General features: G+C 43.9%; 1 protein-coding gene across 1 annotated transcript in view; it reads right to left on the reverse strand.

Moving 5' to 3' along the window:
- Window positions 1-17,596, reverse strand: part of LOC138521244 (E3 SUMO-protein ligase KIAA1586-like) — a 68,625-nt gene extending 51,029 nt beyond the window's left edge. The window contains exon 1 of the mRNA XM_069633938.1: window positions 17,473-17,596. The gene's annotated coding sequence lies outside the window, so the exon portion shown is untranslated. The remainder of the gene's footprint in view (window positions 1-17,472) is intronic.
- Window positions 17,597-17,625: the final 29 nt, after the last annotated feature.

Raw genomic sequence — 17,625 nt, forward strand, 5'->3', positions numbered from 1 at the left:
TTCCCAAAGAACAGGTCATTTAGCTGTGTTGTTTCTTGAAGAGGGACGCCTATGACTATTTTTAGACAAAGAATCACAAGCAGGAAAGGTGAAGCAACCCAAGCCTCCATACTCAACCAAATAGTTTCTACTCATCTACAGGCCACCGACTTACAACCCTACCTTCATAGACTCTTTTGTGGACTCCATTACTAATATCACTGTTAAACATGATCATCTGATATACTGGGAGGCTTCAGATTTCATCATCGGGTAATCAACTAGTAACAATGTATCTACAATAAATGGTGAAAGGAGCAACACACACAGCAGGCTACACACTAGATGCAATGTTCTGCAACAAAAACCGGATCACAACCACACCTCCAATACAAATACTTTGGAGTGACCGCCACATTATACCTTTCATGATCCAAATACCAACAAGAATACTTGCCAATCTACCGAAAAATCCTCCAACTCTGAAAATAAACTGGAAATCCATGAATAGTGTGGAGCTAAACGGGAGACTGGAAGCCACAAAACCATCAATCACCATCCTAGACTCAGCCAGCATAGAAGAAAAACAAGACAATCAAAAAATGAATCTTGGAAACACTGGATGACATTGCAACAGAAAAACCATTAACCCCATTGCTAAAGAAAGCAATGGCAAGATGGTTCACACCTCACCTCAAAGCACTGAAAAAAAAAAACACAGAAAAAACAGAAAACTGGAGCAAGAGTGGAGGAAAAACTACAAAAACCAGAAAAAAACAGCATACCAAAGACAGATAAGACTATACAAAGTCGATATACTCAAAGCAAAAAAAGACATTCTACAACAAACAGAACACAAATTCAAGCAACACCCAGAAAGAGATGTTCAACATCATAAACTAGTTAAGAAACCCAGCAGCATGCAACAACACACCAACCCCATAAAAAAAAAAAAAACGATGCGATGATCTGGAATTGTACGATCGGATTGAAAAAAAAAGGTCAGACTGTACAAAAAGTCCGGAAATGGATACCACCAAGGGTCCGAACACCAAAAGTTCGAACCTTTGGTGGCATGCATTGTAGGAAAGTAAAATAAATAAATAAAAACAGGGTCTGCGGGGGCGTCCCCCGCAACACGCCGCTCACTATACTTTACAGTATAGTGAGTGGGGGGGAAACCCCTGCAGCTGCCCGTAAAAAAATTAAACCACAAAAAAAAAACACAAAGAAAGAAAAAGATCCCTGCCGCGCCAGTTCCCGATTACGGAAGTGAAAGGGAACTGGCGCCGCAGGGACACAGCACGAAGAAAAGGTAAGTAGGGTATGATTATGTCAGTATTGAGGGTGTGGGTCGGGGGGTGTGTTGGTGGTGGGTGGGGTGTGAGTATGAAGTGATTTGCAGTGTTTGTTTGCATGGGAAATGTACAAACCTTTGGTGGTGCGTGTATTTCCCATGTGAACATTTCCATCACTGACTTTTCCGTGACAGAAAAATCACGCCGATCCGATGATCTCGCAGACCACGCCAAAAACAGAATCACAAAGAGGAAATCATTGAGAGCAAGCCGAAAAGCATCACAGACCACCTCAACTAGCCAACACCAGAATCAGAGAGATTAGAATTGGCAACACATTACTCCTCTGGCTAAAATCCTTCTTGACAGAAGGAACGGAAACAACGTGAATAGCACCATACAAGTCAGCACATTGCAAAAGTACACGTTGAGTCGCACAGGGCTCATCGCCATCACAACAAGTCTTCAGCATCTACATGACAACCCTGATTAACCTCATCCAAAAACATGCCTTCAGCTGCTACAACTACGCAGATGACATTCAAATCATCTACAGAAATCAATGCAGCCAAGAAAAAAATCCAACACCCACCAATTGCCTCACTGAATTAATGAGCACCAAAAGCCTTAAACACAATCCAGACGAAACAGAAATCATGATCGCACCCAACGACCCGCTGAATTTATTTATTTAGAATTTTTGGGCCATCGCGCCACAAGCCCGCAGGCCTCAGGGCACACAAAAAAAAAAACCCTATCCTAAACCAATAAACTACACGCAGAGTTCTGGGGAAAACCGGAACCAAGTTCGGGTGTCAGGGAGGCAGAACGGAGGAATCAAAATAATACTAATCAGGTGAGAGATTGAAGAGATAGGTTTTTGAAGTCCTTCTTAAATTTTAACAGTGTATCAGTCAGTTTGATGCTGGGCGGCAGTGCATTCCAGGCACGAGGACCTTGAAAATTAAAGCTGCATCCACCTGCCGTCGCCAGCTTAAACCTAGGTTGGATCAATCTCAGGTGATGTTGTGATCTGAGTGAACGACTTGGGGGCATATGACTGAACACGCGCCTTAAAATATTCTAGGGCAGCATTAACCACACATTTATGAGTTAGTGTTAGCATGTTGTGGATGATATGATGTTTCACTGGTAACCAGTGTAACGCCCTTCTAGCCATGGTAACATGAGAACGTCTGGCAAGACCAGTAGTGGGCTGCACTGCACCATTCTGGGTGACCTGAAGCGTAGCTATAACAGACGGCACGACCAGCAAGCAAGCGGTTACAGTAATCCAGCCGAGTGTTTACAAGAACTGCGGCTAGAGTCGCCAGGTTCTCTTGAGTGATAAAGGGTTGTATGTTGTGTAGCAGTTTGTTTATCAAGCCATAGGCAGAACTAACAGCAGCCACATGTTGACGCATGGAGAGTTCAGCATCAATAATCACTCCAAGTGTTTTTATTTTCATTTTGTAGCACAATGGGCGTCTCCATGATTATAAACTTGGGAAACAAAGGGGGTGGCGTCCTGGCAGCCACTGCGGTAGAGGTAGCGTGGGCCAAGTGGCAGGTGTTGGCGTTGTCTGCTGAGCTGGAGCTTGTAAATTGTGGCCTAAATTGGAAAAACGATACGGTGAGTGGGTGGGACATAAGTTCCTAAGGAGGGAGGCGCACATCATGGATTTGTTGTTTGATACTTTAAGGCAACTTAGAGTGAAAGGTACCTGGAGCAGGTGGGTTAGTAATAGGCTCCAGAGCTGGGCGAGGTACTGGAGGTGGTGGCAGTCCTTATGCGCCTCTCTCCCTTGGGACCCGTGTCCCACCCACTCACTGTATCGTTTTTCCAACTTAGGCCACAATTTACAAGCTCCAGCTCAGCAGACCACGCCAGCACATGCCACTTGGCCCACGCTACCTCTACCGCAGTGGCTGCTCAGATACCCACTCTCCTATGTTAACCCTTTCAGAGTAATTTCTACTCACAGCCCAGGTATCTTACCCCTTGCCTGTTATTTGTTTCAGAGGTCCACATAATAATGTACCACTAGGAGCTCCCTAATCTTAACGGAATCGAGCCCCATTGCTTTCGCAGCATAGGAAGACGCTTTCCAATTCTGCATAGTCCAGGTCAGGGACTCATTTTCCAAGCACTGCACATGATGGATAGTCTTATATTCCCTCAATGCCCAGTCTACGGCTTTTATCTATTATTTATTCAGGCATAAGTGGAAGCTTTGCAGCCCCACAATAGAAGAGATCCACATTTATTGAGTTCATCTATGTTTTGTTGCCCTTCTTAGGGAGACCCAGTCTAGGTCCATGAGGAAGGCTTTTTGACCACCCAGCCAAAGCGTTAAGGGGCGGAGCACCTTGTGTGTTTTACAGAACCTCCGTTACACCCTACTTAAGTTGATCTACTTCCAAACATAGACCAATGACTAGGTCACCCCTCTGCAAGTCAAATAAACACTCCTGACCATTTTATGCTCTCTGTTTTTCAAAGAGACCTAATTGAAGGACATATCAATGTCAACCTTCTGAATATAATGTATTTAGCAATGTTGTGCCTTTCATGATACTGTTTGCACAAATAATTCTTCTGTTAAAAGAAAGATGCACTGCAATGGCCCACACTGTCTAAACAATTGATCTACATGTGTATATAATTGTGTACCTGTTTTGTTCACTTTGTTTGGGACTCACCATGTCCTTGTACTTTTTTATAATTTACAAAATGTATATGACAAAAATGCAGATTTTTTCGACCTGCACAAAAATCTAAATATTGGGCCATATCTGCAGTTCAACCACTAGCTAAATAATAAAAAAGCTATGTTACTCAATATAGTGTCTTCGCTCTTTGAGTACTGTAAGATTGCAAAAATAAATTGTTTTTCTACAGCCAAAAAAGCATGATAAAAAGCAAGTCTTTACTGAGAATAATTGTGTAAAGTTACAAATGTCAGTGGCAGGACGCCACCCCTTTTGTTTCCCAAGATACTAGCTCTTAAAGTCCTCCATTTAACCGAGCAGTCCCTTCAGTTACCTAATATGATTATAAACTTAAGATACTCTCTTGGCAAGTATCTCAACTTATAACTTGGGGCGACGATGAGAAGCTCTGTTTTGCTTGTGTTTAATACCAATGTCTTTACAGCCATCCAAATGTGGATGGACCTGTAATTAGTAGAATCACTGAGTCCGCAGAGTATGAGCCTGAGAGTGTGATGGCAACTCAAGTGTCGTCAGCATAGTTAGCCACCACCACACCTAGGCTGAGGAGTAAGAACAGGAAGGGGATCATAGAGTTATTGAACAGCATTGGAGCGATGCAAGAACCCTTCAGGATGCCGCAGACGATAAGAGTAGGGGTAGAGGAAACATGGCCCACACTAACTCGTATGGTTCTTGGACCCAAAAATGAAGAGATCCAGAGAGCAGCTTTGGGTGAACATCCCGCGACTGATTGAGGTCTTTCGGCTAGGAGATTGTGATCTACAAGACCAAAGCCAAAGACAAATCCAGTAGCATCAAAGCTGATAAGAGCCCCTGGTCCATGTTCTCAAGTAAATTGGCCTTGAGATCCAGCATAGCCGTCTCAGTGCCGAAGCCCTTCCTGAACCCAGATTGACAGGGGAGAAGGATGTTGTGGGTCTCAACATGATTCTGAAGTTGCAAGTGTGCCACTTTGTCCAAAACCTTTAATAAAAACTGCACATTTGTAATAGGCCAGTAATTATCTGGGGTGAAGGGGTCCAGAGATTCCTTTTTTAATAAGGGGGTTGCCCAGGCCTCTTTTAAAAAGAGGGAGACACTGCCTTCAATCAAGGAGTGATTAATACATTTAGTGACGCATGGGCTTAAGATTTCTCGACATTTGATAAACAGGCTCACCGGACAGGCATCGCTATGACATGAAGTGGGCTTCATGGCAGCGATGGTGTCTGAAAGAAATAGTTCGGAACAGGGGGTGAAATCAAAAGTACAAGGTGGAGCCTGTAGCGGAACCAATGCTTTATGAGCTACGGCTGCTATCTCTCATGATGAGCACGAGTCCTTGACCTGTAGGGTATTATGATGCATAGTGACCTTTTTAGCAAAGACGTCATGAATGGCCTGACACCAGCTCTTCTCTTTTACTGGAGTAGGTGCGGGAGAAGGTTTGCTTTTAAACTCATTTAGTATTGAGAATAATTCCTCTGAGTCAGACTTGGCGTTCTGGATTCTATTATTATCGAATACCACATCCCATGGCCTACCCACCAGAACCATCCAAAGTGGTCAAAAACCTTGGAATACTACCGGACAACGAACTAAGACTAGAGCCACAAGTCAAAGCAGTAGTTAAGAAATGCTTCTTCCATTTGCATACCATCAAGAGGATACGTCCCTTCTTCTCTTTCCAACACAGAACACTTACTGTCATCTCTCTCGTCACGTCAAGAATAGACTACACCAACAAAATGCTAGAATACCTTATGAGAAAACTACAACAAATACAAAATGCAACAGCAAGAGTACACCTCAGACTCACTAAGAGAGAACACATCACACCAGCACCGATAACACTACATTGGTTACCAGTCAGAAAAACAAATTTTCAAAGCACTGAATAACACACAGAGCAATCGACGGCCAAGTACCGGAATTCATACAGGGAAAAATCTCCATCTACAAAACCAACACGATCACGAAGATCCAGCAACGCCATATGCAAAACACAAAATCGGGGATCAGAATTCTCCTGCGTAGCGGTGAAAATTTGAAACTCACATCCAAAGAAAATACAAACAGAAGATCACCTAAAATTCAGCAAACTGTTAAAAACATGGCTCTTTAACTCACCACCCCAAAGAGAGAACACCGGTGAAGGAAAACTACCAACGCAACACAAAAAGAAACTCTAGCATCCAGAAAAATAAAACACTCGACCCGAAACAGCATAGAATAAGATTAACCCAATGGATCAACCCAAAACACAGTGACTCAAACGACCCCTTGCTAACCCTACTAAAAACTATATAATACTCTGCATACCCACCACCGAACTCTGAAGAAACAAGGCACACACCTTTGCCACAAACAAAAACACTGCGACCTACAAGCAATCTACTGACTCTCCACAACACACGAAACTCACATAAAGCACCCACTTACAACCACCCACCAAACATAGACCAACTAAAAACATACCAGCACAGTGACCGTTTTATCTGAAATCAGGCCAATAGCACATCAAAGCTCTCTTGCACTTTTCCCTCTCAGCCCCACTAACTAACCCATCCCAACCCCCCTTCCTTTTCAGAACGGCCTGGGTGCCTGGAGACCATGCAAATGACAGTGGTGCACGTTATATATAAATCACAATAACATAACCTACTACCACAACACTGTATATAAGACATCACAGTGGTTTTCATTCAATTTAGGCCATTGCAAAGCGTTGTACCTGAAAATGGCATTAATGAAACAGCCCAAAAATAATTTTCTGATGGGTCATGTGCATGTTGTGCCAATATCTCAGCCCCTACCCTGGCTACAAATGGAAAAAGGACCACTACTTAAGAGCCTGTGCCATGATGTTAGAATAGCCGTGCCCAATTGGCAGTAAACAACCTTGGAAGGAAGACACCTATATAATTAACAGACGCTTTGGTTTTCAAGCTGTCAGGAAACAGAGACACATTGTCCCTTCCTTATAAATGTGTTTGCCGGGGAATCAACACCCCCCCTGATACCATAACAGAACTTGCGTTGCCCATTTAAAAACATCTGTGTTTTCAAGATTTCTACACCTCCCAAAAAATCTACGCAGAGCAAAATTGGAAAAAGCATGGCTAAAATATGAGGGTTATTCAGAACATAAATGCATACTTCCGGTCGGGAGGTGTAGTTCAATTCAGCATTTCCTTTCCTTAAGGGGACTTCTATGCCTTCATTTCCTCATTACAAATGTGTGACTACCAGCTCCAGAAAGAAAAGAAAAAACAAGGAATGGCCTCCAATCTCTCAAATGGAATGGGTTATGGTGGCATCAGTAATTTAGAGAAAGAAATAAGTAATGCATTGATGCCTCCAACACACACTTTCTATACCACACTGCAAACCCTCTATCTGGCATCAACACTCTCCTCCACTGCACCCCCCAACACGGTTACTCAAGCTTAAATGCAGAAGACAAATTGGAAGAGAGTAATTAAGAGCTGCGAATTTAGCCTTGCTATGCTGGAAACTGCTGGGGCAATGTTGTATGACGGCTCAGGAATCAGCCTTATGTAGCAAGCAGGAAATTGGCTTAAAGTAAAGCTGCCTTGCCATAATAACGCAAGCAATGTGAAGTGACATTTTTTATGTCTTTATTTCGAGGGTTAAAACCATCATAAAAAACACAAATACAATTAAAAATGTATACAGTGATTTGCAACAAATCATACAGTGAATTCCAATAATAAAACAAAAAATAAAATGGGAGATATAAAATTAAGATGATCATTTCTTGTAACGACACGCATCAGGGTTAAGGCTCCTTCCATAAAACAGAAACAATGAAGGCAGCGCCCTTATCTGGAGCGGACCATAGGTAAGCAATGGCTTCACTAATTGTTCTGCAATTGGCGCTTTTTAATAATGGGAATAAAAAACGTAAGCCTGAGCTTCAGCAATAACTCGCAGAAAAATAAAAAAGTATATAGGATTCCCCGGTATCAGGTAATAATGTCCCCATACATAATGTCCCCAGACATAAGGTCGCCGGGAAAAGCCATTGGCAACATTATGTATGGTGGCATTATGTGTGGGGACAAGTTACGGGGATGTCCCCTGCTCCCATTGTAAAAATAAAAAAAATCATGTGTTGCAGGGATGGCCCCCACATGGTCAATGTAATGTCTCCGCAAAAAACTGCAACTTTTTTTGTCAGGAGACATTTTTGCGGGGACATTATTACTTGCAACCGATTCCCCTGGGATTTATTGTGCCAGGGACAGAGGGCACTCCCCTTCTGCCCGTTCTTCTCCGTGTGGTAACAGCACAGATGATATTCGGAGTAAATTAAGTCCTCAGATTTAACAGGACACTGTTTGCGCACACCTATGAACCAACTTAAATAATCAGCATTTGATGTGTTACAAACCTGTGCAAAATACTGACAAAATACTGACAAACTGACTTCTGTGATCCATAAACTCCCCACGGACCAAGGATAGGTTCTTCTTCTTCTAGATCAGATCTACTGTGCTGTATAGGTTATAGAGGCCTAAAGAGCCAAACTGTTTCTTAAGTTCATTTAGACATGGAATGGTTTTGCCTATATCAGACGCCAACAGGTGTTTAATGATTACGTGTGTCAAGACCATAATCTGATCCAGTCAAGAGTTTGGGATAAAATGATATCACTTATATAGTCCAACCCCAAATCTATATAGATTAGATAGCTCAGTTCGCCTTTAAAGACTCCAAAAAGATGGCGCAGGCATTTATTTTCCTTTATGATATTTACCAGAGAAAAGCCCCACGCCCCTGCCTGGTTGCTACTGACCTGGCGTGATAAATCGTGAGCGCAGTATTAATGGTTAAATACCCCATATCTCTGCTGAGAGTGAAATTGCCCCATTAGCTTGTGCCAACTTAAGTGCCGAGTTTTTTACTTGGTTTGTCCAATTGGCCCCACTATTAAATGTTACGCCCAAATAATTGAATTTAGAGACCCAAGCTTGTGCTTGGAGGTAATAATGCATGGCAGCTTTAGCCTTAACTTGCCCCCACACATACCTTTGGATTTTTCGATGTTTAATGATAGATCTCGCTGCTCCATATAACCAACGTAGCCAGTTGTGAGTTTTTGTTTGGCCATAGGGGTACTGGCAAACAGAACGACATCATTGGCATAAGAGAGAGCACGGGAGAATATTATTGTTTATTGCCCATTCAATTATGCGACTATGGACTACCCTTCCCAGCCATTTAGCACAAGAATCAGTCAGTGAAATAGGGCCATAAAAGTTGGGATTCAGTCTGTCACCCTACTTGAAAAGAGGAATTATGAGTGATTGTTTCCAGCTTGGCGGAATTTGATCCTTTGCCACAAAGGTATTAAAGATCTTGGTAAAGATTGGGAACCATATCGGATGATTCCACTTGAATACCTCAAGTGCATTCAGGTCTGGCCCTGGAGCTTTTGCCGTTGGAATTCGGAACAGGGCGGTCCTTGTTTTTGTTAATATAGCCTGACGAAATGGTTTACCCAAGTTGCTTCCGGAGGGACTATATTTGTGCTGTTAAATGGTGAACTATGCGCCCTGGACACAATTTTCCAAAATTCCCTCTTATTGATATTTTTTGCAGCTGGTGTTAAACATTGCCATGTTTTTTCCTTCCAAATGGCTTTGGCTTCTTTTAATTACACATTTACGGTGCTGTCTCAATTTAGCCAATACAGCCTTATTCCGAAGATGGTCTTTTATGATTTCAAAAAGCCTATACTTGTCTTTCCTGCATTCATGCTACCAGGTGGGATAAACTAGATTTCTAGACCTAATGGCAATTGTCAGAAGTTGCCGGGTGGTGTCCATTATGTTGTTAAATGCTTGGAGTTGCACCCCATCATTCACAGAGCTACTCAGACAAATGTCTATAAAACTCAAGCAAGCAGCAATTAATCAGAGCATGTATTGGAAATAAGCATGCATCACATCTGGAGAGAGAGGACAGATAACCCACTAACCCAACGCAAAAATCTCTGCATACCTAAACTCACACGAAATTCCACACAACCATCTTCTCGCTCAGCAAACCGCACGCACTTCACCACAGCAAACCGCACGCACTTCACCACACTGCAACAACAAACACATAAATCACACCATCAGCACACAAGGTCTCGCATCGATCCGATATTCACAGCAAAGCTCAGCGCACAGTGAAAACCGAACTGAAGCTGCAAACAGCACACTACTTTTCTCACTTTCCTATTCCCTCTTCAACCGACTAACCCACCCCACACTCTTGTTTGCAGAGCCACCTGAGTGCCTGGGGACCAGTTCCATTGGTGACAATGCCCGGTACAAATACCTTTAACATTTAACCCCTAAAGATGACACCACACTAGATCCACTTGTAAGTATGCCAGTAAGTTTATTTACAGTTCCAGAAGGTCACTTGATATACATACGGCAAGAACATATGGGAATAACCACTGGTCCATCCACACTCCACCCTGGTCTAAATGGGTGACTTTAGAGACCAACCTGGAGTCATCTGATGATCATCGAACTACACTAGAAGTCATTCCCACATCATCAGACGTCATCACGCTGTTAAAGTCATCAGCAAATGTCTCCGAATGGCGGGTGATGATTTGGGGTTTAGTTTAGGATGATTCAATGATTATGCGAACATCATCCCGATTTTAGAAAACTTTGTTCCTGATGATTTTAGGGTGACTTGCTGATCACTTCAAGAGATTGCATGTTTGTCCCTGATGATTTGGGATGACCCGAAGACTTTAAGAGCATCGCCATGAAACATGTTTGTTCTTAATGATTCGGGGATGACTTACTGATTACTTCAGAGCATCAGAGTTTGTAGGATGATTTGCAGATTAATATTGATTGTCATTCATCTTTTGGTTGACAATCATCTTTTGGTTGCATTTGTGCTGAATGATCCCCAATGTGACATGGGTAAAGCTTGAGACTATGTTGGGCCAAAGCGGAAGCCAGAGGCCTAAACATAGCATCCACCCCCAAGGTGAGAATCGTTTGCCATCACAGTCAAAAACAGGAACCCAGCACCCTCACAATCAATAGATTTCCATGCTGACTGCACCAATATGCGCCATATTCATTCACACAGTATTCATGTTTGCTTTGCACATAATGTCAGTAATGATACTATGAGAAAACATGCCCACCATGGCTCTGCCGTACACTCCTGTTGGCTTTGCCTTTACAAATGGCTTGTCACAACAAGAAAACATGTCAAAACTGGCTGCACAATGCAGGCAGGTCTAAACGCGTAATAACATGCATCTTGTTTGCTTTACCCTTGATGCCCAGTGGAAAAAAATCCATGGCACAGTAAGAAATGGCTCGACTGGCTTCCCTAAATGCCAGTCTATACACATAACACTTCTCATGCTTACGCTGTCATAGAACCCCAGTAAAAAAAATGTCATGCCACAGCAAAGAATGGCTACACTGGGTGCCCCAAAATGCCAATGCAGCCACAAAAGCACAAATCATCCTTTCTAAATAATCAACAGCATTTAGTACTGGCATCTATGATGGGTACCCATTAAAAAAGTGCATCATTACTGTGCTTCCCTCACCAGCCAAAATCAGTTGCCTCGCCCAGCAAAAACAGACACAACAGTCTTTGACTCAACATTCACTTGCTTATTTCACACACAGCATTTACTCACCCATTGCATGAGAGGATCAGAAGTGACCTTCCCATACATTTTATAGCCCCCTGCACCTATTCCAAATAGGCACAGGGAAATGCCTTTTCCCCCACTGTACTTTGAAAAATGCAGGTCCTTTGAAAATCGGGATTTACTTGAAAATGCCCAGAACCCCCTTTCCACCCTCGGCCTTGTGCAGTTGTCAATTTGATGGGAAAGGAGCACCTCAATGTGCACAAATATGATGCACACATGGAAATCTCCTTTGTGCACGGTTCACCACCTTTTTGGCGGAAGTGAAGTAAATGATCATCCCATCAGTTGCACCAAACGCGTTTTGAAAATTACAGCACAACGGTATATCCCTACTGATCACTTCTTTAAGCTGTACGTTCATTTCAGAGAGTGTGGTTCGAGGTGTCAGAGGGGAATTAGGAATGGGAAAGGACACAGGGGAAGGAAAGGGTGCATTGGGTTTCTACTGTCATTAACCCCAGGTTTAAATCATGAGAAGGTATTGTGATAAATACTATTAGCTCCAGGGCATATACAGTGACTGGAATCGATAGCCACAGAGTACGTACTGTGCATGCCATCATTGTCGCAGAGCAGGTATTGCGTCTATAGTTATAAGCCCCAGGGCAGGTATTCTGTCATATGTAACGGAGAAGCAGGTACTGTATCAAACGTCATTAGTTCCAGGGCAGAAACCGATATCCCAGATCAGGTATTGTGTCTGCAATTATTTGCCCTAGGGCAGGTACTGTCCGATGTAGCTGATGAGCAGGTATCTACTGTATCAGAAGTCATCAGCTCCAGAGCAGGTATTGTGTCTGCACTCATTGGCTCCAGCCAAAGGAATTGCCTTTACCATTAGTGCTAGAGAAGGTAGTGCCTGCTGATATTCATAGGGGTGTTGTTTCTGTGTCTACAGCCATTAGACGTAGAACCGACACTGTGCCTGAAGTTATTATTACCAGAACGGTCATTAGACCCAGAGAAAGTACCAGATCTGCGGCCATTGGCCCTACGGAATCATTACTTTCAGAGTAGGCAGTGGAACTGGGGACAGTAGCACGTCCACAGGTCCGTTTTTCGGCCCAGGCGAAGCGGGCGACTGCCTGGGACGCAATTGCCCAAGGGCACAATTGCCCACCCTGTTGAGGGCTCTAATTGCCCTGGGGCGCATTTACTTTGGGGCGGGCACCATTGCCTTGGGCCGTGTGCGATTGCTCGGGTAGAGTAGAGGCAGCAGGTGCTGGCGCTGCCTCTGATGTGCTCACATTACGTGCATGCCCCAGGTCACCATACCTGCAGCTTTCGCGCCACTGGTTGGGGGCATAGAAGGGTGCCTGGTGTTCGTGGTGGCTTTTGAATGCCAGCAATGAGCCCTCAAGCAGCAGCAGAACTAAAGCCAGGACCGCTTTTAGAAGCCAGCCGTGAGCCGTACAGCAAAAGGGACAAAGGATTCAACAAGGTAACTGCTACATATAACTTGTTAACCTTAGTCGTCCTCGGTGAAGTCCGTTCCCAATATGCAACTGCCCGCTCACGCTGATCAAACAACATCCCTAAAAATTGTGAGTTTTGTACAAGTTTGGTGAACCCTAATACCGTTTATCAGCTTCCCTAACAAAAGGTCTTTCCCATGGCAACGTTTTTATTTTACTCCAACCTCTTAAGTGTGTCAATCAATACATAATTGATGTCTTTTTTCAAACACTTGGTTTGCCACATCACAACTTTCTACGCTCCCGATTATTGTACCCCACTGGTCAGTCATCCAGGTATGCACAGTTTATGCACTTTGGAAATGTACTTTACCCTGCAATCGTTCCCCAGATACCATTTGTACGGTCTACCTACCTTCAGCATTTTGTACACTGAAGCTGCCCATTGCAATGTGGCACTTTATAAAACAGCTAATCAAATAAATAAAAATAAACCTATGAATGCAAAAATCACATTACTGTGTGCTAATGAATCATTTGTGGTCATCAATATTAATGACACGTTACTTTTCAGGCAATTTTCATATACGTTATGATCATTTGAAAACGCTGTTTGTGTATTTGAACATACATATGTACACCTATTTCTGCATGTGCAAACAGCATTTGCACTTTCACAAATGTTTTCTTAAACCGCTGTTATGGTTCTTTCCCCATGCAAAATAAATGGTCAGCCGAACATATTATACAAAAATTGAAATATAGGAGCAGATTTTCAACATCATTAGAGCCAATAGACCATGTACTCGGCCTGGATACAAGTCACAGGCCTCTATGCTGATAATTTGAAGCGCTGTACATCTACCCTCTCTACTACATAGTGTCCTGCACCTGTAGAAACATATCAGAGCCCCCTGTCGAAATCAAAGCCTACATAGTGGGCTACATACCTACATAGGCGATCCTCCTAGGCAATCTTAACCTTTTGCTTCAATGACCCTAAGGATCACCATGCTAATGCCCTCAAACAAAGCTCTCACAACCCTAGGTTTTGCACCAACCATCTCTGAACCCACTCACATCAAAGGACGTACTCTGGATTGGATCAACCAGCACAATTGCTCCATTCTAGTTACCGCCAATACCCCCATTCCCTGGTCCGACCACCACTATATCCAGTTCAATCTCACCGCGAAGAAAAAGCATTCGATCCCCATCACCCCATGTCCAGCAGCATTCGCCAGGAGCTCACGCAAACTTACAGCGGAAAATCTAGCGCCATTTTTTTATGGTGCCCACGCTTAAGGCGCCCTCCTCCAATAACCCAGATACTCTAGCTAGCACCTTCAAACACATCATCACCAAAGCAATCGACGCCATTGCCCCCCTGACCCTCAAGGAAGACAAGAAAATTAAACACTCCAATACTTGGTTTTCTAATGAGCTGCTTAAACAACGCTCAGAAAAAAGTTCTGCCCTCTCCACCTGGAAAGCCAACCCTTCAGAGTCAAACAGGGAGGCTTTCAAGGCCATCTCCAAGTCCTACAAAAATAATGTCATTAAAGCCAAAGCCCTCTCATTCAATTCAAGGATTAATGACGCCAAGAAATATTCTCTATCTTCAGAGAGCTGGAAAAACCCTCCACCCCACCACCCACACTCCTCAAGGATGAAAGTCGGTGCAACAGAATTCAGTCTGCAATGCTAGACAAGCTCAACACTCTGCAGACCAAAATCATTGGCCACCAAAAAGCTCTTGAAACTCTAATAGCCACCCAGCACAGCCAAGTGCCCACCTCACCTGAACCCCTCTCCCCCTTTCAACTTCAAAGATATTACAGAAGCGGAGGTTGTTACCCTGCTTAATTCAATTAAACCTTCCAATTGCAAGGGCGATGCCTGCCCAGCCCAACTCATTAAAGACTCTGCTCCCACCCTTGCACCTTTCCTCGCAGCCTTCATTAATTCCTCCTTCAGGTCAGGTCTTGTTCCCAAAGATCTCAAAGAAGCTTGGGTACGCCCACTCTTAAAAAAGCCATCACTCGACCCTACCATCCCCGGGAATTATAGGCCCATCACTACGGTTCCATTCCTGCTAAAAATTCTCGACAAAGCTGCATACGTAGAAGTACAAAAATACTTGGAGGAGAACCAGCTCCTAGGCCTGCGGCAATCAGGTTTCATCCCGCAACATGGCACTGAATCAGCCCTCCTCGACCCTTAAGAACCAAATGGATGACCTTAGAGACATAGGCAAACCGGTTCTCCTCCTGCTCCTTGACTTATCAGCCGCGTTCGACCTTGTCGATCACAACACCCTTTGCCGCCATCTCGCCTCTGCGGCTAACTTCTCCCTCAAAGCCTAGATTACCTCCTTTCTCCAAGATAGGGCTATGAAAGTCTTCTCGGACTCAGCCTCCGCCACCCACAGCCTCCTCAAATGTGGAGTCCCACAAGGGTCCTGCATAGCGCCTACGCTATATAACCTCTTCACTAGGCCTCTGTTCAGCATCCTGGACTCCTTGTGCATCTCATACACTAATTATGCGGATGACACACAGGTGCTAATCCCACTCACAGGTGACTACAAAACTGATATGTCTAATCTCACGGCTATCTACTCAACTATCCAATCCTGGATGGCGGACAACTGGCTGTGCCTTAATAGCGAAAAAACGGAACTCCTACTTATCGGTTCACCCACTACCCTGGGTAACCTCGGTCAGGAATACTCCTCTTTCACTATAGACGACACACCCATCAAGGTTTCTGACTATGTCAAAACACTTGGCGTATAACCTCACCATGGACAGACAAGCAAACTCTATTGCCACCTCCTCAGCCTATTACGCAAAAATCATCAACGCAGCCAGACCATTCCGATCATGACAGAACCGTCTCACTATTGCCAGAGCCATTATTGGCTCCAGACTTGACTATTGCAACACCCTCCTATCCGGGACCTCTTTCAAAAACCTTGCCAAACTACAACTGCCTCAAAACAATGCCCTCAGGCCAGCCACTGGGACCTCAAGGAAAGACCACATCTCTGAAATCAGGAGACGGTTCCATTGGCTCCCTGTTAAACAAAGAATTATTTTCAAAACACTCTCCCTGGCACACAAATGCCTCCATGATGCTGCTCCTCCTTACCTTGTCCAGAGAATTGTCAAACACACCGCCAAAAGGCCTCTCAGAGAGGGGTACTCCAATCTTATCCTGGTACCTAAAACCAAAAAGGCCCGTGCAGGCAGATCCAGCGTTCCCACGATAGCCGCCACACAATGGAATGCCCTTCCACCCAACCAAAGAATGATTGAGTCTCACCAAGCCTTCCGCAAAGCAATCAAAACAAAACTCGTCATCTAATACCATTCAATTGCTTTCCTATGTCTGACTAAACTCTGTATGTATTAGTGCTGAATTACGTACCTGCAACCAAGAGACCTCACGGTCACATGTACCTTTCCTACTGAAAATGTTTATACACCTCATGTAACGCGCGCCACGATGCCTTTGGGCTGCAGGTGTGCTATACAAATGCAAATAAATACATAAATAGTGAAGCAACTCCTCAAACTGGACCACACTGGGTCAAACAGAGTGCAGCACGTTCACTGTACAAAAACAAATTTACGTGGTTAGGAGTTACTCAACTGCAGGGTGTAGTTTGGGAATTGGGGGGCTGGAGGGGGTTATATATTTTTTCGCCCTGGGCACTAAATGGACTAGAAGCTGCCCAGCACGTATGCAAGCATTAGCCGGCGCAGGAATTTTTTTATATACATGTATATCCACCAGACCATGCCTTTGCATTAGGTAGCTGCACGGCAGTTGCTGCGTCTGCGAGCAATCCAAAGCCTGAATTGTACCGTAAATGAGCTTCGGAGCAGCTACTGTGTCTACAATACCAACCACAGGCTGCCGTGTGTAATTTGAAGACCAGAGGTTTAGAAAGTCACGAATTTACACTTTTTAAATTTTAATAATTTTAACATGTGATGAATTGCACCTTCAGCTGCAGCCTCTTACTTCAACGTGCGTTTCCAGAGGTTGTAAAAGGGCTCCTCTTACCAATATAACAAAGGAGCGAGAATGAACGGAGCTAATTAACCATAGCTCTCAACCATTTGTGACTCAAAGGCGGGTGAAATCACTCGATTTTGTTTTTGGCGGGTGAGACGCCCATTGAAATGAATGGGCGTGCAGGAGGCTTGGCGGGTGAGTCAGCCCTTTGCAAGGCGGGTGACACCCGCCAAATGCGTGTGAGTTGAGAGCTATGAATTAACGCTAAAACAAATGCATATAAAAATCACTACAAGAGCTGGATGCATACACTCACCTGATACTGTCTGGAAACTTAAAAGGAGCTTTTGGTAGAGGGAGGCCTTGTGTTGGTTTCATTATCAATAGAAACACTGGTAAAGGTCCTATGAGACCCGATGACATTGTGCGTTTGTTTAAAAGTTTGCCGATAATTTCTGAAATGCCTTTA

The sequence above is a fragment of the Ambystoma mexicanum genome, chromosome 13, assembly GCF_040938575.1.
Source record: "Ambystoma mexicanum isolate Mex_15411 chromosome 13, UKY_AmexF1_1, whole genome shotgun sequence".
NCBI lineage: Eukaryota > Metazoa > Chordata > Amphibia > Caudata > Ambystomatidae > Ambystoma > Ambystoma mexicanum.